This window comes from Gouania willdenowi, chromosome 20, assembly GCF_900634775.1.
Source record: "Gouania willdenowi chromosome 20, fGouWil2.1, whole genome shotgun sequence".
NCBI lineage: Eukaryota > Metazoa > Chordata > Actinopteri > Blenniiformes > Gobiesocidae > Gouania > Gouania willdenowi.
In genome coordinates this window covers 27,361,608-27,384,509 of record NC_041063.1, presented here as the reverse complement: position 1 = coordinate 27,384,509, position 22,902 = coordinate 27,361,608, and the positions used below count along the sequence as shown (strand labels likewise).

The window sequence follows — 22,902 nt, the reverse complement described above, 5'->3', positions numbered from 1 at the left end:
CGAGCTACCGACGCGAATCTACAGTAGAGGCAGGGGAGACCCTGCCTTGCCTGTTATACAGACGCCCTAGGGGCGTGTCGGCTGTGGGTTCGGGGGGACGTGGCGCTGTGTGCTTGCTGTGTCATTCTGTGACGGGGAGGATCGAGACCCAGGGGCTGCGGTAGTCCACCAGAGCGGCCCGGAAGTGCAAGCGGAGCGAGACGGAGACCGTACCCCGACGCGAATCTACAGTAGAGGCAGGGGAACCCCTGCCTTGTCCTGAGAGGTCCCTGAAAGTGGATGAGCTGCGGTATTTACGCCCGGCGCCCGGACTGGTCTATACCGCCCTCTCTGGACAATATTTTAGATTGGTGTCCTATGTTTGTTTTAATAGTGTTGTGCTAGCCTTTTAGGTTTTCAAATATTAAATGGTTAACGTGCATCCACTGTCTTTTTATTGGGCCAGTTGCTCTCACTACATTGAGTTTTAATGTTTTATTGGTTTGACCAATTTAATCAATTTAGTATTTCTAAAACCCTCTCGGTACCATTACAAATATGTGTATATATATGTGTGTGTTTTTGGTCATGTATATTGTTATGTTTTTCTCTATATCTACCGTTGGGTCTTCTACACTACACTCTTTAATCTTTCATCTTTAATTACTTTTCGATCATGTTTATGATAGTGTTATGAGTACTATGGACAAATTATTTTTTTTAAATTACATTTTTACCTGCATCATTATTTAATTAACTACTAATATTTATTTCATATTGATACTGTTTTTATTTTTAATTACAAAAATATAATTTTAATCAGAACTTTTTTTCTTTAAATAATTTACTACACATTTGAGGCGGCCCCATATGGGGTCACGACCCCAAGGTTGAAAAGCCCTGGTTTATTTTGTAAGGTTTGAAAACGAAGTGTTACTTTTTATAAATACTAAATCTGTTTCACAACAAAACAATTAATTTACATATTTTCAAAGTGTGTGAAGATGCCTTTAAAAAAAACAGTAAAATTAAAATAATTGTGTTTAGTTTTGTTGTTTTTGTTCATAAATTGTTTGATTTTCAACTGTTGCTGAAGTGTAAACATCAGTTTTTAAAGTTTTTACCAGATTACATTTTAACACCAGAAACATTTACTGTAGATGTTCTCTGATGGTTCTGTCTCACCACTGATGGAAAAACTGATTTTGGTCAAACTAAGAGTATGATTTTTGGTCAGATATTATGACTTCTTTATTTATGGAAGGAATTTAAATACAAAGAACAAATTATTAGATTAAGTTTTTGGGAATCAAAGGGCTTTGTTTATGTTATATATATATATACACAGTATGTTGGCAGGTGAAGGGGGCGTGGCTTGGCTGCTAGTACAGGTGTTCCTAATCAGATACTTTATGTGATAGTGAGCTGCAGGAGGAACACAGGGTTCTACTGGTTTGGGGCTGGTGGGGTGAGGCAGGTGTACCCCTCATTCTACATGGATGTGCAGGTAAAGCTGGAAGGAAATGTTGTTTTTATGTGTAAATGGTCTGTTGTGATGTCGTGTGTAGCGCATTACATTTAATGTCTTTATTCATTTCAGACCTGATTCCTGACGGACCAGGTATTTTAAAGTTTGTAGTTCATATTTTAATTATTTTAATACATTTTGTAATAAAGTATTTTTTATGATTATTAATGTTGTTTTCCCTGCAGAGCATCGGGGTCTACACGCTGCTCTATAGGGAATATTTTGTGTATGAGATATTTATTTATTTTAGTTTGATCAGCTTAAGCAGGGTTTAAATGTTTTATATATAGACTTGTACACAATGGTGGTAATAGTTTAATGATAAAGTCTGGTCTGTAATGTAGTGAGACTGGATTAATTACATTTAGACTGAGGTTAAAGTCATTTATCACATCTACTTAAATTAGTTAGATTTTTTTTAAGGTACTTGTACTTGATGTGTTAGTGTATGTGTGTGTTTTGCTCTTTGGGCTACTAACATCCCTTAATGTAATACTGTAAATAAAAGCAGTTATTATTGAGGAGTTATAAATAGTGCTATAATACATACTAATGTTATACTATATTTTTCATTTGATCAGAAAACATCAAACAATGACAGACTTCATGATGATAAACACATGATGTAACCACAGAGAAGCTGTAACTGAGAACATCTTCTACATGATGATCACTGACATGAGGTCTGTGTCCATGGTTGAAGATGAAGCTTCACTACAATCATCTTCACCTTTAATCCAGGTCACATTCTGTCCTCAACCACACATTTTATATTTCATATTTAACATTTAACAAAGCTCATGGAGAGAAAATATGAAAAGACTTAAAATAAAGTGAAGAATGCAATGAACACAAATATCAATCATGCTGTAACTGCTGATATATGGACACGTGTAGCTAATGAATCTACCTTAGGGTGACCTGTCTCTACATTTACTATGAGACCAATAAAGAGGCTGAAATTAAAAATGTGGAATAATTTATTGAGCGATTAATGGATTATGAAAATAATAATTTGTTGCAGCTGTAGATGAGAGGGAGCTGGAAGACAAATCATCTGAACTCAGACACATGCCTTGATGTCCAGTTATTAGGGGTGTAACGATACACAAATATCACGGTTCCATACGTACCTCAATTCATTTTTGGTACAGTATGGAAATAAATGCAAAACATACATTTGCTTGTTTATTCAAAACTTTAGGAAACCAACAATGTATTTAACATTATACACAATATGAAAATAAAGTAAAAAAAAAATACAATACTTGTAAAATACTGCCTGGTAATAATATTCTCAAAGAAAAATCCATTAAATATTCTAAAAATAATCTCCTCACAGCTTGTTAACAGCTTTTATCTGCTGCTCTGAAAACTCTGATGACAATTGTTGCAGCTGCAGGTCAGAATTAAAATTGTTGAAATATTCTTATATGCTTCCTAAAATCAAAGACTTTTTTATTTGTTCTGCACTTTGTTTACATTTGCTAAAGACATTACTCAGATGTTGTATTCAGCACTTTTAAGATCAGGTCAAAGATTATTCTGATCTGTTCAACTTTTATTTTATAGAAACTGTGAAGTTGTAACAAAATACTTTTGTCAAATAAAAATGTTGGACACAAATACGTCTCTTTCTTAAATCTAACAATTTTTATGAGGTATTTCTTACTAATTTATTAAGTCATTTAGTCTTTAAAAACAAATCAATAAGATTGAGTGCATGAATTCATCCATATCAATTTCTAAATATATACATATATATTTGACTTTATTTAATTAATTATGATGGAGTTAATCAAACTCAATTTTTTTTTACCTTTTTCTTCAAAGTTATCCTAGAAAAATTGAACATAGGAAATTTAAAAAAAATTAGATTTAATATAAAATATGAGAATATAATGGTAATTATAAGAATAGCAATAACATTAATGCAGTAGTTGTACCAATAATAATAATATGAATAATAATCCCAATAAAATAACATGAGAATTGATTAGTCAGCATGAAGGCTGTAAAAGGTTGTGTCTCTCATTTCTTCCTTTTACTTAATCAGACAAAGAGAAATTTAGTAGAAACACATCATTTTGGGAAAGTTTTTATTTCTTTTTTTATTGATTGTGGAATGAGTAACAATAGTTTTTGTGAATTTTAAAGAAAGTTTTCAAGACTTTATCTTTTCTGACTTGTGACTTCAGGAAGTCACAGAGTAAGACAAGCATCCCCAACATTTAAAGCTTTCCATTTATTTGACTAGTCAGCATTAAACTACACTTCCAGTCCAGATTTTGCTCCAAGTCTGTATCAGCTGATGATGTCCATGATCAGATCTTTTACCTCCTCTGCCATCGCTTTGTCAGAAAGTTGATGAACCTCTTAAACACAGATTTCTTCTTTGGAGGATCTTTCTCAGGTTCACTGATGTTCATGCTGAGATTTCTTTTCAACAGTTCAGCTTCTACTTTAGCAGAGGCCTTCTTCTCCCTCAGCAGCATGATTTGAAAATGAAGGTTCTCCTGCTCTTTCATGGCCTGAACGTGTTGTTCTAGAAGTTCTCCTTCCTTCTTCTTCAGCCTGGTCTGAAGAAGGTGGATCAGCTCCTTGTCCTGTTTTTGGACGTCATTCAGTTGCTTGCATTCCTCTCTTGTTTCTTCAAGCTTTTCCTGTTCAGTAGTGAGACAGGCCTTCAAGGTGGAGATCATTTTTACATGTTCAGCCTCCAGATGAGCTTTATTTTCCAGTTCCAGGACTTGGATGGAGACCGTACGCTCAGCTGTTTCCCATAAAACGCTGAGGCGGGAGACTTCCTCTTCATTGAGGTGAATCATCAGAATGGTTTGCTGTTGTTGAGCATCTTTTTCTGTGGCCCACTGCTCCTTCAGCACCTTAAAGTCTTCTGATGATTTCTCCAGTGTCTGTTTGAGGTGGTCAATCATCTCTCGTTGCTGCTCAAAGATGGTCTCCTTCTCCTTCTGTGTGTCCAATAATCTGGCCTTGTCTTTGTCCCACTGGGTCAGTTGGGCCTCTAATGCTTGTTGGGACAGGTTCATAGACAGTTTGAGGTTGTCATTTTCCTCCTTCAGTTGGTCCAGCACAGAAGTGTCATTTTGGACCTGAGAACATTGGAGGATGGACATTTCCATCGGCTGAGAGCCAAGGAGTGAAGTGTTCTCCTTTTCAGGACTCAAACAATGTATTTCCTGGTCCTGTTCGGTCTGTGTGTCCTTCAGATCCTCTGTTTCTACGTCCAGTGAAGGACCAAGCTGTGTGAGCTCTTTGTTCATCAGCTCCAGATCTTGTAGTGAGATGACTGTCTCATTTTCCACCGTGGAAATGTTTTTGTCCTCATTATCCAAGCACAGACTCTCTGTAACAGACTCTGGGTTGTGAGCCTTGTTGTCTGCTACTGATTCTTTAACTGGTTCCTGGTGTTTAGAAGATCCATCAGGACTTGGTGAAGGTTGTGAATCAAGGAGGGAAAAAAGCTTTGTCCAGTCAAAGTCTTCAGTGGGAGCCATCACTGGATCATCTTTCTTTTTTCTCTCAAAACGGCGCCGACCTTGTCTGTGAGCGTTCTTAGGCATTTTAGTAGATGAAGTTTGAGGATTTAACAATGTAAATGTTTCTTCTCAGGCTTTGAACTGCTTTGTGTGTTCTTTCATCTTAACATGAAAGACTTACTGAGTTCTATTTAAAATAGAAGAAAGAGTCAACAAACATGTTCCAAAATCATCACCATAGCAACGATTCAGAGTGAAGCAGAATTTATGCTACTGCTAAGCTAATCTTTTTAGCATCTTTTGAGTCATGTTTTATATGAAATAAAGTGTCACAATAAAACACATAAATGCCACTGAGTTTTGAAGACTCTCTGTTCACTTCAAAGAGCACAGATCATTTAATTCAGGCCGTTACTATGGAAACGTTGAACGTATCCATAAACTACCACTTTATGCATACGCAGCGCCCCTCATTGGCCGGTTTAGGTCACGTGATAGGTGCACCACATGACTAAAAGTACAGGAAAGGTCAGGAAACGTCATCGGTTGTACCCATAGTCAGGGGGGCTACACTGTAAAAAGTCTTTCATCGATGTAGTTGGTATGACTTTATTTTAAAAATAAATAATAAATTTCAATTTATTTTTGCGTTTGTGAAAGTTGCAGATATAATATTTACCTAACTTATCATTTTACTTTGTAAAATTAATTTTACTGAACTTCTCATAAAAATGATTAAACAAACTCATTTTTTCAGCGTTTACCAGACCTAAAACTTTCGGACACGCCCACACTGGAGGGTAAACTTGTCTGGTGACGTCACCGACACCTGCACTGAATGTTTCAGTTGGACTGAGACTCAGAGACGACAATACATCACGGCAGACATGTAAGTACAGTAAGTGTTTTTATTTCTCTAAATGAGCTTTTATCTGAATGAATATGAGTGTACTGCAATATTTAATCACAACTTTAATGCTAAAGCATGGCTTGTTCACCCCCTACTATTTTTTGTCCATGTGCGCGGGGTTAATGCTAACATGCTAGCTAGTCATTAGCCGTACAGTTTGTGCTAAATTATTACAATTTTCATTTATACATGTATTTATTAATACTTTTGGCAGGTTTGGTCCTCCATAGCGGGGGTTAATGAAGTAGAATTAAATAATGTTCTTTATTCATCAACATAGAACCAATACTTCATCACTGTAGAGTAGAGGCGATGCACCGATGGGTGTGCGCATGGATTTCACTATTAATTGCGGTATTAAATCATTTTAATGTGTCCTAAATACCATCAATTTGACTGAAAATATACAGGTGTTGTGCAAAAATCTGTGACCCGACAAAATGTGACCTCTGCGGTAGAGAAGAAGAGTGTTAAACCTCTTTGTAGCTATTAAGGAGGTATTTACTCCCCCTTAAACATGACGCTCCGGTGGTTGAAGTAAATGCAGACTGTAGAACAATTACAAACGTGTTTAAGGGGGAGTAAATGTCCGCTGAGAAGCTGCAGGGGCTGGAACTGTCGCCACCTGCAGTCACAGATTTTTTCGGGTCACAGATTTTGGCTCTACACCGGACGGATCGGTGTCATAACGGAGCGGAGACGTATCTAGTGGAAACCCCCAGTCAGTCACGTGGTGCACCTATCACGTCACCTAAACTGACCAATGAATATTCTGGTCTATTTATACGTTTCCGTATGAATAGCCACAGCCTTTACACATTAACAGTATCAGCAGCTTCCTGTCTGGATTCTTTCATTCCTTACTTTACTGTAACAACAGTGTTGTTGTTGGTTTAGGTTTAGAACATATAAACTCCACACAGAGCTCAGTCAACTCTTCCACTGATACAAAGTGGTGGAGCCATTTTAACAGCAGAGGGCGCTCTAGCAGTGCCTCTGCCTAATTATCCATAAAGAGTCACTGATGAGCTTCAGGTGTGTGGTGCTGGAGAACAAATGGTTTTTAACGTGTGGAATGTGACCATCGTATGGACTTTACCGTGTTTTTTAAACCCTGCAGTAACTACATCATCCTGGTTTGTGGACATTACATCTGCTCATGCTGTAATAAATGGAGTGACATATCTGACCAGACATCATCGCTTTTGATATTTCACTTTATTTATTTTTGGTTACAATAGCATCCACTCTACACAGCACACGTAAACCAACAACAAAAGCACCACTACAGAAAGTTTAGATGCTGAGCTCTGATTGGTTGAAAAGCTGGTGATGGTTTCTCAACATTTGAATGTTGATATGAATCAGAATCAGAAATGTTTAATGTCCAAGTACAGTTTTAAGGACAGTACAAGGAATTTGTCTTGGTTGTTTACTGCCCTCTAGTGGACACACACACACACACACACACACACACACACACACACACACACACACACACACACACACACACACACACACACACACTGTAATCTGATTAGAGACACTAAAAATATGAGCCAAAAAGCTGAGAATCTCAGAATTCTGACTGTTTAGGACAATTTTAGACTTTTTTGTATTAATTTGTTTTGCTTCTTTTTTTTTTTTTTTTTTTTTTTTAAACCCAAGTTGTTATTTTGGGACTCTAAGCTCCTCCCATATGGTTACAGGTGACTGTGTGAAGCAGGAAGAAGCTCATAAAAACGAACTCTGTATTTTCTGTGAGAATGACGGGGGAGAGACTTGGAGGGACGCCAAAATACAGTAAAATCATTCAAATCTGACATAGACAGTAACGTAATAATAATGTTGCCATCAAAAGCCTGGTCTCAGTGTTTTTGTAGTTTTATAGAAGGAAACAATGTTGAGGTGTCACTAAAGTAAAAAAAAAAAAAAATGCTTCAAAGTCACTAATAGTTTTTTTAAGAAAAAGATGTTTTCTTAGCTTTTTGTCACAAACTGGTGATTTGTGTGAAACTTTCCTCTATTCAACTGATGATTACAGAAGAACAAACAAGCTGGAAACAAAATAATTTTTCTGATCTAATTAGACTTTAATCTTTCAGAATTCAGATTATCATAGTACAAAATATTCTGTGGGTTTTTAAAAATCAGTCAAAATTCTCAAAAACAGCTGGCACTGAATGAGTATAGGGGTGGGAACCTCTGGGTACCTTAAGATACCATACGTTATACAAAGCTCACCATAACAATTATTTCACGATATGACGATACTGTGATTATTGATATATTGGTCAGAAATCCATCTATGATAATCTGACATAACAAGAAAAAAAAAAGATTAAGTGAAAAAATACAATTTTTATTGAATATTTCTGAAAGACAATTAATATAAAGTGTCCTATGAACAGTGAAACTATTTTAGTGCAACATTTCTGTAAATAAGTGTCAACATACCATGTAAATAAGTATCTCCAATAGTGATTTATGAAAACAATAAATAGGGTTTTTCTTACCAGTGACATCATTATAGTGAAATATTATAGTAAACAATATATTGGTTCCTTCAACAAACAGTGACAATTTTTCTGTGAAGACGTACCTGTACATTTTAGTGAAAAATCAGAAAAAGTTTTTAAAAAAAAATAAAAAATTTAAAAAAATCGATACTTAGCGCGAGCATATTGATAATCTATTGAGATATCGTCACACTTCTAGTTTAATACTGTACATGTTTAATTAGCTCACGGCTAAGTTTACGCTAACTCTCTAGCTATCTTAATCAACTTGAACCACATGTAAAAACTTTGACAAATGTTTGTTGCACAATATTGAACATTTATTTTATTACAGTTTCACAGTAAACATTTATATCATATAATAAATTTAGGCTAATCCAGGAATTATCCTGTTATCCTGGATGTTTTAATTCTCCTTTGGTGAAATAATCCCTGGATTTGCCCTATATTTTAGAATTTATTTAAGATGCAATAAATCTGTTTTAACAGTAATAAAAAGTACATTTTAGAGTAATCTTATTTAAATCCTTTAAAGAGTTAACAACACATGAGTCACACGTGTCACTATCCTCTCCTCTCATTGGTCGATCTGCTTCAGCCTGTGAAATCCAGACCCAACAACATCCCTACACCTCCATGGACTCCATGAGTTTTTAAACTTTACAGAGGAAAGCTGCTCACTGACCTACTATACTGTGTTTGTACTACAACAGAGGTTCTCAACGTGTGGGTCCAGGTCCAGAATTAGGTCCTAGACTCATTTTCAGCGTCTCACAGACAAAAAGAAACTAAAAACATTTTTTATTTTATTGTGACGTCTCTCTTCCCTCCTCTGACAGAAGTTCAGTTTCACAAACTATTGATAAAAGTTAAATTAATTTACTCATAAAATAAGTTTATACTCATACTCTTAGTTTTTTATTATTCTTTTTTAATTATTTAGTTAGAATTTATACAAACTGCACTTATTTATTTATAGTTGTTTTTTTCTCATATTTTCAGTAAAATGAGTGCAGACTGTTATAATAATGTGACTTATGATGTGATATTTTCTATTATCTATTAATCATTAAACAGACTGTGTGTTTCACTGCATCATTTATTGGGTGAACATAGATATATAATGTTAGTAGTTGATGCTCTCGTCCTCTGTTGGACGTTGTTTCTCTTTGTTTTATTCTTTATTCTATGCTAGTCCAGTCCAACTCTTCATCTGTTCACTGACGCTGAGAAAAGTCTTTGACTAAACATTCAAACGACATGTTGAGATAGTTTCAGAGCAGGAAACACAACATGTGATCATCACCAGTTCATCAACTCACACATTCCTCTACCAAAGAGCTACATTAGAGTTAACGTCTGAAAACGGCTCAAATCTGGATCTGATCCACACATTTATGTCAGCAGGAATAAAATATATAAATATAACATTATATTGGTTCACAGAAGTCATCCTGATTAATAATGAACTTCTGAACAAACTAAAGGAAATCTATTAATGTATGAGAGAGAATCATTCTATCTGTGTGATCACCTGACTTTATCACTTACATTATTATTGTTATGACTATTATACAGAATGTTTGGATGAATTATTGATTGTTGTTGTATTTTATTGACAGAATGGTTCATATTTAAGGAGATTTCAGTTGACTCCTGATAGCGAGAGGATAAAAGACCACATGGAGTTTACTTAAAAGCTGAACAATGCACCGTGTCACGGTCTGAGTTTACCTTCGTACTGAGATTATAACCCTAACGTAATTGAATAAACAAATAAAACATGTCCGTTTATTAATAATGTATATATCTGCGCTCTTACTCTCTGACTGTATTGTAAAAGTTGAGTGTTATAGCACATGTTCTCCCCTTGAGGGCGCTCTCGTACTGTATAGTGTTTAACACCGCAGTAGTTTTGTGTTCAGAGAATAAAGTGTATCTTCAGAGAGGACGATGATGATCAGACCTGATATAAGTGTCGTTCATGTGCAAACATAAATAACTCCTTTAAGCTCAAACACCTTAACACCGTTCACTTTAAATACAAAAATTAATTAACATTTTTTTTTTAGCTAAAATATATTTTCTGGTAGTGTGCATGTGCATATATGAGCATATACAATCTCAGTATGATGCGCACTCAGTACATGACACCGGAGTCAAGCTCGTCAACTACAGCAGCAGCCAGTGTTGGCCCACCTGACAAATTACAGTGAGTCCCACTCCCAGCGCTGCCAGTTTGTCTAACATCATCACAGATGATGTCATCAGCCTTTACTCTAAGCAAACACGTTATTATTTAACATATGAATTATGTCTATACTTCAACTCAGTGTCCACTGACTTTCTGTTTAACGTTAAGCTCATAACACGTTGTGTTTGTAAATTAAATGTTAAACTTAAGCTTTAACACCAGATTTAAAAAGTAGAGTTTTGTATTCACACAGGAACACAACAGATTGGTTAGCTCAGGGGTTTACTGCAACCTGTGGCTCAGGAGCCACATGTGGCTCTTTGACTCTTTTGGAATGGCTCCCTATAGATTTATAAAATATATTGAAATAAAGAGGTTTTTATTTTTATTTTTTTACAAAGGCTATTAATGATTAATAACAGATAAAATCATAATATCAATATTCATCTCCATTATTATATAGTTTAATACAATATAATATTTTGGCTCTGATGTTTCTCTTCTTTTGTTACCAGAGATGTGGAGGTTTCCTGTGTTATTGCTACGAGCTGCATTTTACCGTAGCTTCAAGGCTTCCAGTGAGATCATTATCCACTGGTTACGGCTGGTGGACGGAGTTCACGCTCATTCGTACTATAACAATATAAACCAACTCGCACATCAAAACCCACAATTTCAAAACAGGAAGTCATTGTTCAACAGCCAGATATAAAAAAAGGAAACACGTAGCAGAACATTGGCATGTTACCAAGAGTCACTAAAACCAGAGCAGATAAACCAGTTGAGGACCAGGAGTGTCCATGAGGTACAACCCTAAGGCAGAATGGAAACATTGAGCAATATGCAAGCATATCGCGATATGATGAAGTGTGTTTCAATAACTCAGATTATCCAATGATCAAAGAAGTATTTTTAATCATTATCACCTGACCAGAGGTTATTGCTGATCTGTTTGTGTCATTACTAAATATGATTTATTATTTATCTTCTCACTGATTTGTCCTGATTTTCTATCTGTATCATTAATGTTTCCTGAAGAAGATTCAGTGATTTTTCATTTCTACCAAACATCAACATTGATTTCCTTCTAATGAAATCTGAAACCAAAGAAAATGCAGAATCTGACAAAAAATGAAATGAAAACTAAAAACCATGTGATGTAGTTTTGTAGGTTTTTAACTGAAAACTAAAGAAAATTTGTGCATTAGTGTGCAAGAGAAAGAAAAGAACAAAGTCATACATTTAGATGTGGTACGGTCATATCGCTAAGACTCAAAACTATGTACTAACATTTCTGACATTCTGCCGTGAGAAACTCAGGACACTTTGAAACAGAAAACTGTAACAGTGCCAAAAACTACAGCACAAACATAATCAGACTAGTTCATAACAGTTATTATGGTGACAGTGATTCTCACCAGTGAGCTGTAAACCACTGAACACTAGATGTTCTTTAACCAGTTTAAATGAGACCATTGAAATATTGATTATTTAAATATCATCAGTGTTTTAATGAATGTGTTCATAAATGCACTGAAACAAAGACGTTCTTTTCATTCTTGTTGTAAATGAGTTTTAAACACATTTAGTTGATCTTTAAAGGATAAAGGTTTGTTTAGTTTAAATGTGAAGTAATGCAGTGATGATACCACAGCGTGTTGCAGATGTTCCACTAACCCAGGGGTCCCCAATCCTGGTCCTCAAGGGCCACTATCCAACATATTTTAGATGATTCCCTCTTCCAACACACCTGATTCAAATGATGAAGTCATCATCAAGCTCTGCAGAAGCCTAATAACGATCCTAATCATTTGAATCAGGTGTGGTGGAAGAAGGAAACATCTAAAACATGCTGGATAGTGGCTCTCGAGGACCGGAATTGGACACCCCTGATCTAGAACATGTTGGATAGTGGCCACTGAGGATCAGGATTGGGGACCCCTGCACTAACCAATCAGAGAGCAAAGTACAGAGCAACAGGGACAACATCACTAGATAACCTTAACCTGTTTCTAATAACAATAGAATGGTCACATGTTACTGGGTGTTGTAGAGCAACTACAATCATTTCCAATAACGTACAAAAGAAATAAAGGGAGGAGTTTTTAACCTGAGTAATTATCTGTCAAATCTGACAGGTTGATGAATCTGATTTAATATGAATCTGATCCAATATGTCATAAGAATATTTCCTGCAGTGACTTTCTGTTTAGTGCAGGTGTGGTTTGTTGATTTTTATTCTAATGATCTAAACTAATATTGATGATGATAAATGTTTAATGCAGCATTAAATGTATGTTTTTAAACTCTCTCCATGGCTTTGTTTCCCAGCATCATAAATGCACTGAAACAAACACATTCTTTTCATTCTTGTTGTAAATGAGTTTTAAACACATTTAGTTGATCTTTAAAGGATAAAGGTTTGTTTAGTTTAAATGTGAAGTAATGCAGTGATGATACCACAGTGTGTTGCAGATGTTCCACTAACCAATCAGAGAGAGTTTCTAATCATAGAATGATCACATGTGACTGGATGTTGTTGAGCAACTACAATAGTTTCCATGGACAGTAACGTACAAAAGAAAAGGGAGGAGTTCTTCACCTGAGTAATTATCTGTAGAATCTGACAGGTTTGTTGATTTTTATTCCAATGATCTAAACTAATATTATTGATGATAAATGTTTAATGCAGCATTAAATGTATGTTTTTAAACTCTCTCCATGGCTTTGTTTCCCAGCATGCTTTGCTGCATATGACAGTGGGTTTCATCACTGTTGAATGTGTTGATGATGTTTGTTCCATGTCTAAGTTCATCCCTTCACTGATGTTCTAAATACAGTTCTGATGTATTGAAACCATGTTTTTGTTTTCCAAGATCATCCAGTTAAATGTTTAAACTGGTTCCATAAATTAGATTAGACGTGAAAAAACTAATTCAATTAAATTTTATCCACACGAGACATTTGTGTGAAGAATCTCAAGCAACAATACATGAAGTGGAAACAATAAACCAATAGAATATTTACATAATTACACAAATGTTCATATTATTAGTAATATGTTTTATTTTTTTACATTTTCAGATGAAGCTTTTTTTTTTACTGTTATTTTTTTTTAGTTTGCAATTCACAATTTTTATTTTTTACACATTTCTGATTCCATAAGGAATCAAACTCCTTCTTTCTACTCAGAGTTTACAAAGTTCCCTCTAAAGAACAAACATGTGATGAAGAACTTTCTGTAACATTGGATGAAAAATGTTAAAAATGACGTCAAACTTTACTTGAAGTTTTATACATAAAGGCTGACATTACGCTGTCATTATGACATGAACACCTGTCATTAGCATTAATAGGGTGTCATGAAGGATGTCATTAAGTGGTGTTTGTTACCCTAACCCTTTGTTACCCTAACTCAAAAAATGCCAACATAGCTCCAAAGGTGTCACAATTTAGCGAATGACACCTAATGACAGCCTTTATGACACCTTATTAATGCTAATGACAGCGTAACGTCAGCATTATGTATAAAACTTCAAATAAAGTTTGACCAAAAATGAACCTTAGTCTAAGTTTTACAGAAACAAACTGTGAAGATCATCATCTATCAGATCTGCTGCTCGTTCACATTCAGGATAAAGATCAGTTTCTCTGTATTTGATTGATTTACTCTGTAAAACGCTGAGTCACACAGAATGATTTTATACAAACATTCCAAAGCCAGTTTGTCCTGCTCTAAGAGTTGGTTTTGTTCCAACTCACAATACCAAGCAAACAAATCAGTCCGTGTGAATATAATCATAGAACAGTTTAAGTTTTACTCAGACGTTTGAAGGTAACTCCATGTCCAGTGAAGACTGAGATGTTCCTGGGAACCATCATGGATTCTAAAGTGACTTTGATTCTTCATCAGGATGAGGTGAGTGAGATACTGAGATATTTATAGAGTTGATCAACTGTAGCTTCTTTAAAACACTGAACCATAAACACACCATGGTCATCTTCATAAGATGATGAAGATGTTTAGTTTCCATAGGTTTCTCTGTGGGTCTCCTCTTCCTCTGGTTCTTCTAAAGACCCCCCAATATAAGTCCTTCAACAGCATATTTGTTGTTTTTTGATTCAGATCTTATAATTCATGTCTGTCCTACAGTTTTTATATTTTGGTATTTACAGAATTATTGTTTTTTATTGTGTTGCTGCAGCAAATAATGATCATGTCTGGGATCAATAAAGCAATATTCTGTTTAATTATAGTCAAAATTAAGACTGATAACTTTTGTCTTTTTTTTTTTTTTTTTAGAGCTCAGCCTCTTTTTTTTTTTTCCTTTTTTTGTTGTTTTTTTTTTTTTTAAGCTAGAGTTGATGTGTTACATCATCACTCTTCATCACTCCTGAGATAAGCCCCTCCCACATGCTGCTGGTTCTTATCCAGGACTTAAAGCTCAGATGATGAAGTTCTGGATCAAAGATCTGCTGCTCATTGTCCTGAACATCTGTGCAGTAAAGGGTGAGTTACTGGTTTCCAGTGTGTGGAGCAGATGTTGGTCCTTTGTTGACTGTAAATAATCCTCAGTGACTGTAAGAAGCAGAGAAACAAACTAAAGATATTCAGCTACTGATATAACTTCATCACTTTTCATTCTCCACTGCTTCCATCACGTCTGTCCTCTACTCTTTAATTATTGTTGGACTATCAAACTACAGCAGAGGACTGAGATGTGCTGTGGACATGTTGGAAGTTCTTGGTTCAGGAGCTTCTAACAATTAGTAACAACTGAAGTTTAATATGAATAATAATAAATAATAATTTAACAGTGAAACCAACCTGTGATCAGAGATGCAGCTCTGCTGCCACCTAGTGGTGACTGAGGGTAATTACAGGTGATTGGCTGAAGAACAGAGAAGATCAAACAGATCTCAGAAGTTTCTAACTCTGACTTTTTCTTTCTATCAGGTTTTACAGAGATCAACGTCTCCTGTGTTTACAACAGCATCTGCATCTTATCATGTAGCTTCAGATATGAAACAGATGTTCTCCACTGGCATTATATAACACGGACAGGACACGTCAATGTCCACTCTTATTATGAGAACAAAGACCAGTTTGAGGATCAGGACCCTCGTTTTAATGGTCGGACGTCACTGGTTGAGGATCAAGTCACTGGGAGGAAGACATCACTGATGCTGAAGAATGTGAAGGTTCAGGATGAAGGAACGTACAGATGTTACATCAGTAATGATGATTATGGAGCTCAGACGTCTTATGTGGTCCTGCAGGTGGACGGTAAGAAAGTGATCCAATAATCAATAGTGAGAGGAGCAGCAGTGTGGTCTCCAGCAGCTCTGTGTGACTCTCCTCTCTGTGCATGTGTTGTTTTGTAGCTCCAGTCCAAAGAGTGGACATGGTCAGAGCAGGAAACAGCGCCACCTGCAGCTCAGAGGGAGTCTACCCTAAACCTGAGCTCACCTGGTCCTCCAGCCGTCAGTCCAGCAGCACAGTCCAGCAGACTGAGGAGAAGCTCTACAACATCTCCAGCTCTCTGAAGCTCTCTGACATGGATGGAGATCTGCTCCTCAGCTGCACCGTCAGCACTCGCCTCAACAAGTGGACGACCACGACCATGTGGAGGAACCCCAGTGAGGAACACAACACCATCAAGTGTTAGGACAGGGCTGTCACACTCACTTTAGTTCAGGGGCCAAATACGGAGCAGTTTGACCTCTAGTGGGCCACAGACTTTATGTTGGAAAACCAGTCATTTCAACATTATTGTGCTCTAGTTTACACTTCTACGTATACATAAAATACTAAATATGTAAGAAACTGATCATATCCAATCAATAAGTGACAGATATCAGTCCCAACAGGATCTGTGACTAATTTATATTTAATGAAGTGAAATATTATGTCATCATTTGAGGAAAATTGAAGGATTTTAAGTTTTTTTAATTATTTAACATGAAAAATTACTGCAATCGTGTGATTTAAGCACCGAGAAAGTGTGTGTGTGTGTGTGTGTGTGTGTGTGTGTGTGTGTGTGTGTGTGTGTGTGTGTGTGTGTGTGTGTGTGTGTGTGTGTGTGTGTGTGTGTGTGTGTGTGTTTCAGTTGTAACCAACACCAGCAGGGCTCAGATCTCCTGCTCCTACACTAGCACCTCCTTCATGGACTTCAACCTGCTGTGGAGGTTCAAACACACACACGTCATCATGAGGTGGAACAGGACTGATGGACAACACGTCTCAGCTCAGTGGAAGAAGCATGTTGAGGCTGAGAAGGTGTCAGACGTTCTCCATCTACATGACTTGTCTTCAGATCAGGAGGGAACGTACAGCTGTGAGCTGAGCAGAGCTGAGGAGACCACAGCTACTCACACACTGCTCATGGTCACACAGAAAGGTGAGTCTGGAAACATCTTCTACAATTTGAAAGAAATGTAAAGTTTCAAAGTGAGGAGCACATCATGAGGCTCAGATCATCTTCAGATCTTCATCTTAAAAGATCAAAGTTTCATTGAAACTGTTTGAAAAGTGACTTTTGAAGATGATAGAGATGATTTATTTTTCTTCATTATTAATCTGTGAACAAAAACCATTGGAGCTGTGATTTTTTTAGTCCAGGAACATAAAGTAGTTTTGTTTAGACGTGTAGGGTTAGGGGTTAGGGTGATATCATTGATGTAAAATCAGTCTAACCTGGGACTGTGTCCATGGCTCCATCAGACCTTTGTTAGATAAAGCAGGTGTAGAACATGGACTCGTTTGGACTGACACTGTTTTCTATTCACAGACATAAACACTGCTGTTTTTTGGTTCATGGTTGGAGCGATGGTGGTCGTTATGATTGTAATAATCATGGTCCTTGTTTATCATTGTTGGAAACACAGTAAATCAGAGTAAGTCCAGCACTACTGCACTGTATGAAGTTACTAACAGGAGGAATGACTGGGACACATTCATTCACTCAGTTTTTGTTCCTTCTTATCTCTGTCATCTACACTAAACACCAACTGTTTTAAGATCAACTAGTGAATTGTCAGGTTTTTATTTGGTAAAATGTCTTCATTTGTTCATGATTTATTAAATTCTAACTGAAAGGTTTGAACCAATTTGTATTTGAACATCATTATCACATGGGACTGTTCTACCTGTATAACTTATCTGTGTTATTTCTCTTCCCAGTCCAATGAGAGGACAACCTCTAGAGAGGGGGCGTGTCCAAAACAAGTAAGTGTTCTTCACTCCAACACTGAGTCAAAGAAATGAAAGAACGTCTCCTTCTCTGATCAAAGCTGTGATTTAATGATAAATGTGCTGCAAACAGAGCTGGAGTCTGATGTGAACATGTTTATTATTCTATTCTTTTAGTGAACATGAGATGGAGATGATGATGATGGAGATGAAAAACAACAGTATAAAGATCAATAAATATCCTGAAACAATGAAGGACGCTGTCTAGTGACACTCTGGGTCTGATGAACTCTGATTGGTCAATGCATGACATAATTAAAGTACAGTTACTATCAGTTGACGTCAGATGTTCTCAGGTCGGCTTCAAGAACCAACATTTGAATTCTTGGATCCAAAACAAGACTCAGAACTGAACCAAAACATTAATATTAGAATTATTTTAATTTCTAATTTAAAAAGCCAAAAATGTTACATTCTAGTGACATCATCCATCATCCAGGGATGTTCATCAGTGTTAGAACAGATCAAATGATGGTCCATCATATCTTTATATCTACTCTGTGTTTGATCCACTGTGTGTTTGTTTCAGGTGTTTTTCTTTGTCCTACAGCTTCCTGTTTATTCTCTTGATAGTGGAGTTGTTTTGATCCTAGTGTTACATTTATATGAAAAGTTACTGTATTTTATGATCCCTATGTTCCTTGTATGTAATTCTTCTGTATATTGTTTAGTGTTTCACCTTGTTTTATTGTTAAGTGTAATATTTTATTACATCAGCGTGTCTAGGGACAACAGATTATCCTATGGCTATAATCTGACATATTTATATATATATATGTGTGTGTGTGTATTTTTGGTCATGTATATTGTTATGTTTATCTCTATATCTACCGTTGGGTCCTCTACACTACACTCTTTAATCTTTCATCTTTAATTACTTTTCGATCATGTTTATGATAGTGTTACGAGTACTATGGACAAATTATTTTTTTTAAATTACATTTTTACCTGCATCATTATTTAATTAACTACTGTTTTTATTTTTAATTACAAAAATATAATTTTAATCAGAACTTTTTTTCTTTAAATAATTTACTACACATTTGAGGCGGCTACATATGGGGTCACGACCCCAAGGTTGAAAAGCCCTGGTTTATTTTGTAAGGTTTGAACACAAAATGTTACTTTTTATAAATACTAAATCTGTTTCACAACAAAACAATTAATTTACATATTTTCAAAGTGTGTGAAGATGCCTTTAAAAAAACAATAAAATTAAAATAATTGTTTAGTTTTGTTGTTTTTGTTCATCATAAATTGTTTGATTTTCAACTGTTGCTGAAGTGTAAACATCAGTTTTTAAAGTTTTTACCAGATTACATTTTAACACCAGAAACATTTACTGTAGATGTTCTCTGATGGTTCTGTGTCTCACCACTGATGGAAAAACTGATTTTGGTCAAACTAAAAGTATGATTTTTGGTCAGATATTATGACTTCTTTATTTATGGAAGGAATTTAAATACAAAGAAAAATTATTTGATTAAGTTTTTGGGAATCAAAGGGCTTTGTTTATGTTATATATATATATATATCTCTGTATGTTTGATACTAATATTAATCTAGGGCTGCACCTAACGACTGTTTTAATAGTCGACAAGTCATTGATTATTGAAACGATTAATTGACTAATCAGATGACAAATCGTACAGTTATTTGCTTTATGTTGCTACAATTTTTTAATTTTGGCATTGGGTCAAATTACGACAAATAAAAACAAATAAGGTGTAAACAGGTTCCTTACAAACACAAATTACTAGAATGTGCTTCAGTAATAATATTTACACATGAATAAAAGCTCCAATAACTGCTGACTCATAGAACTCATGAGCTAGTATTTTATAAAACATGTTTGTGCATATGGGTCACTATTAGTGTTATTGTATGCAATTTATTTACTTCCTCATTTCAATTAAATTATTTTCTAAAAATATGAAAAGCAAAAGTAAGTACAATAGTGTTTTTACTACTTATCCTTCCATTAAAGTGTTAAATCTGACTATAAGTACATCTGTGGTCCTTTGTGGTTTAATGACAGTAAGCTGTGTACTTTTTACTAGACTAGTCTCTTTCATGAAGTGGTTAGCGTTAGCTCTTAGCCCAGTCTTATGTGTCAGTGGGTTAGCTTAGCATGCTTTAGTAGAGAACCGTCAACGTGTTTGTGGAACTTTGGGTGGATCTGATGGAGGAACTGTTTTTAAGCTAACTCTCATGTTCAGTACCTGAGATTTCATACAGACACAATCAGAGGTTTTGATACTACACATAACCGTGACACAGTTATCATGAAACACACTTAATGAAACATTTTAACTTCATGTGTTGTAGTTAATGTTTTAAGGTATTCACAATGCTGTGAATTATTGGATTTATCCTACATTTATCCCCGTTTTAAGGTTAAAACACAGAGGTTGTGATTGGACTGCAGCACAAATAAAACGATTGTGTCTCTTGAGGAAATCAAAACGGTCGAAATCATCCATGGAAATGCTGATCAATTCATATGTTGTTGATGAGGTGCATTATACTTTGTTTTTTTTCAATGTAACACTGCTGAGGAATCTGGTTAACATAGGTAATAAAACGCAGAAAAACCGTCCGTAAGTGCTTAGCCAACGTGGATCTGCTATCTGTTTTATTTTGTATTTTTTAAACTTCATATCCTGACATCACTACCGGAGCTCAGTGCACAGGGGCTGAGCGGGCAGGTCTGCAGCTGGACCCCTCTCCGTTGTTTTTGAATACAGTAAACCTGATATTTTATTATGTGTCTGTGCTCTACTTACTGTTCCGCACGTGCTTATCTTTGTTGATTCTATACAGCACAGCTCCAGCATCTGTTCTGCGTATCTGCTCCAGAGGGCTCCGGCATGACGGGGCAGATATGCATCCGGTGGAAACTGGCACATTGACTTTAATGTAAATGTATCAGCTCTGTTGCGGTTCCGCAGCAGATACGGAGCAGTTACGTAACTGGTGAAAATTGGAGGTTATCTTTCCTGACATCATCACTTCAGCAAGATCTCAGATTATTATGACGTCCTTTGGTGTTTGAAATATAGATCGATAGTAGATAATATACCAGTGCAGATTGGCTGGAATCTGCAAAATGGCAACACCAACATTTAAAGGGATATTGCATGTTTGAAGGCTAAAAGATAATGCTACAATAAAAAGACTGATTGAGTCATACTTTATACTTTATCGTTTCCCTAAACAATCAAATGCAAATTTCCACTTTCACCAAATGAAATCAATAAAACAGAAGTGATTTTACAGGTGAAATTTATTTGAAAATGTTTCTTTCTGAATAGAAAATTGCTCTGAAATTAAAATTCTGTATCCATTTAATCAATATTTTGTATTGTGAGCAGTATGTTAATGCTTTGCATCCTTAATAAGGCAAATATACAAGAAGGAGAGCATTGGATCAAGCACAAGGTCCCTGGCCCTGGCTAGGAGGCCATTATGATATACTCCCATGTCAAGGTATTCAGTCAGATTTAGGCTTGCCTCAGGAAAGAGGACACGCCCCCTGCCTTGCATAGTCCCGTGGGCTGCGCCAATGAAACCGTAATATTGTAGTTTCCAGTAAAATCCTATATTTCCCACAATTCTTAACTCTTCTCTGTAGTTCTTGTACTCTTTCCAGGGCGTGTTTCAAAGGTGTGTTATTTTGTAGCTCGTCTGCCAGTCTCTCCTCAAAGCTCGTTGTCATCTCTCCTGTTGTTTCACTAGGCGGTGAAATGCTGGTCGGTGTGAAAAATACATGCCTTAAAATCTGAGCTTTGCACCTAATTGGTTCCGTGGATGTCCGCCCGAGTATGTTTTATCCTTATGAAGATGGTATACAACACAGCCCCTCTAAACACTGCCATCCTGACGATGCTTGCTTCCTCATCGTCCATCACTTACTATAGTTGCTGATGTCTTTGTCGGATATTTGATGGAGAACTTTATGGTGCTCCAGCTTATCGAATGCACTATGTTATGAAGGAAGTTGACTAACCTGAAACTCAGCTTGGGGCCTTCATAATGGTTGGAACATTCCTCGTGAATCTTCAGAAAGCTAAAAAAACACTTGACGATTGGGTGGAGTCTTCGCAAAAGCTCTTGGTAATGTTTGCGCTTGGAATTACCGGAGTTGAACAGGAATGTAGCAAACGGATAGTCTGCAAGAATCGAGAGGTTGATCACGACATTAGAATACCTCCTGTTGGCCATCGGGGAGCCGTTTATCAAAGTGGAACAAAGCAGTGGCATACTAACTAAAGTGGGAGGTTCCGGAAAGAACGTTTCAAGTAAATTAGAATCAGAGTCCTCGCTCTCTGACGAGTCCTCGCTTTCTGACGCATCCTCGTTCTCTGACACATCCTCGTTCTCTGATGCATCTTCGTTCTCTGATGCATCTTCGTTCTCTGACGCGTTCCCGCTCACTGAATCGTCCTCCATCTCTGACGCGTCCTCGCATTCTACCTCATACAGTAAATTGTCAACACCCTCTAACTCTTCCGCGAATGAGTATGCGTACATTAACCAGTCTTCGTCCTCTAGCCAGTCTTCGCCCTCTGACTCACACAGTGACCTGTAAATTTCCCCTAATTCTTCCGCTAACATGTACTCTCTCACTAACCAGTCCTCATCTAGTGGCTCTTCCTGGCCCTCTGGTTTGTCCTCATCCCCTTGCTCGTCCTCCCTCTCTGGACTGGACCAGAACCAGTCCTCATCTGATCTCCAGAACTCAATTGTTATCTCACCCCCATGCACTAACTCGTCCTGCAACTGTTCCACTATAGGCTCGAGGAGCACATGGTCATTTCTGGGATTTTCCAAGTCTTCAGTGGATAGGGCTACTGTGTCTTTCTTCTCTCCAGAGTTTTCATCCAAGTCTTCAGTGCGATTATCTTCAGGACCTATCTTTGAGGACACATCTGATTTTAGAACTTGTTTTTCCATGAATATTGTGTTGTTACTTTTGCGTTTGAAAATCTTCTGAGAATGCAGACGAAAGCCTTATCTC

At 36.5% G+C, this 22,902-nt stretch overlaps 1 long non-coding RNA gene across 1 annotated transcript; it reads left to right on the top strand.

Annotated features, from left to right (window-relative positions):
- The first annotated feature begins 1,418 nt into the window (after positions 1–1,418).
- On the top strand, positions 1,419–5,874 carry LOC114453994 (uncharacterized). The gene is made up of 4 exons (XR_003672502.1): positions 1,419–1,486; positions 1,580–1,600; positions 2,089–2,190; positions 5,765–5,874. It is a non-coding gene; the product is annotated as an uncharacterized LOC114453994 (long non-coding RNA).
- The last annotated feature ends 17,028 nt before the right edge of the window (positions 5,875–22,902 follow it).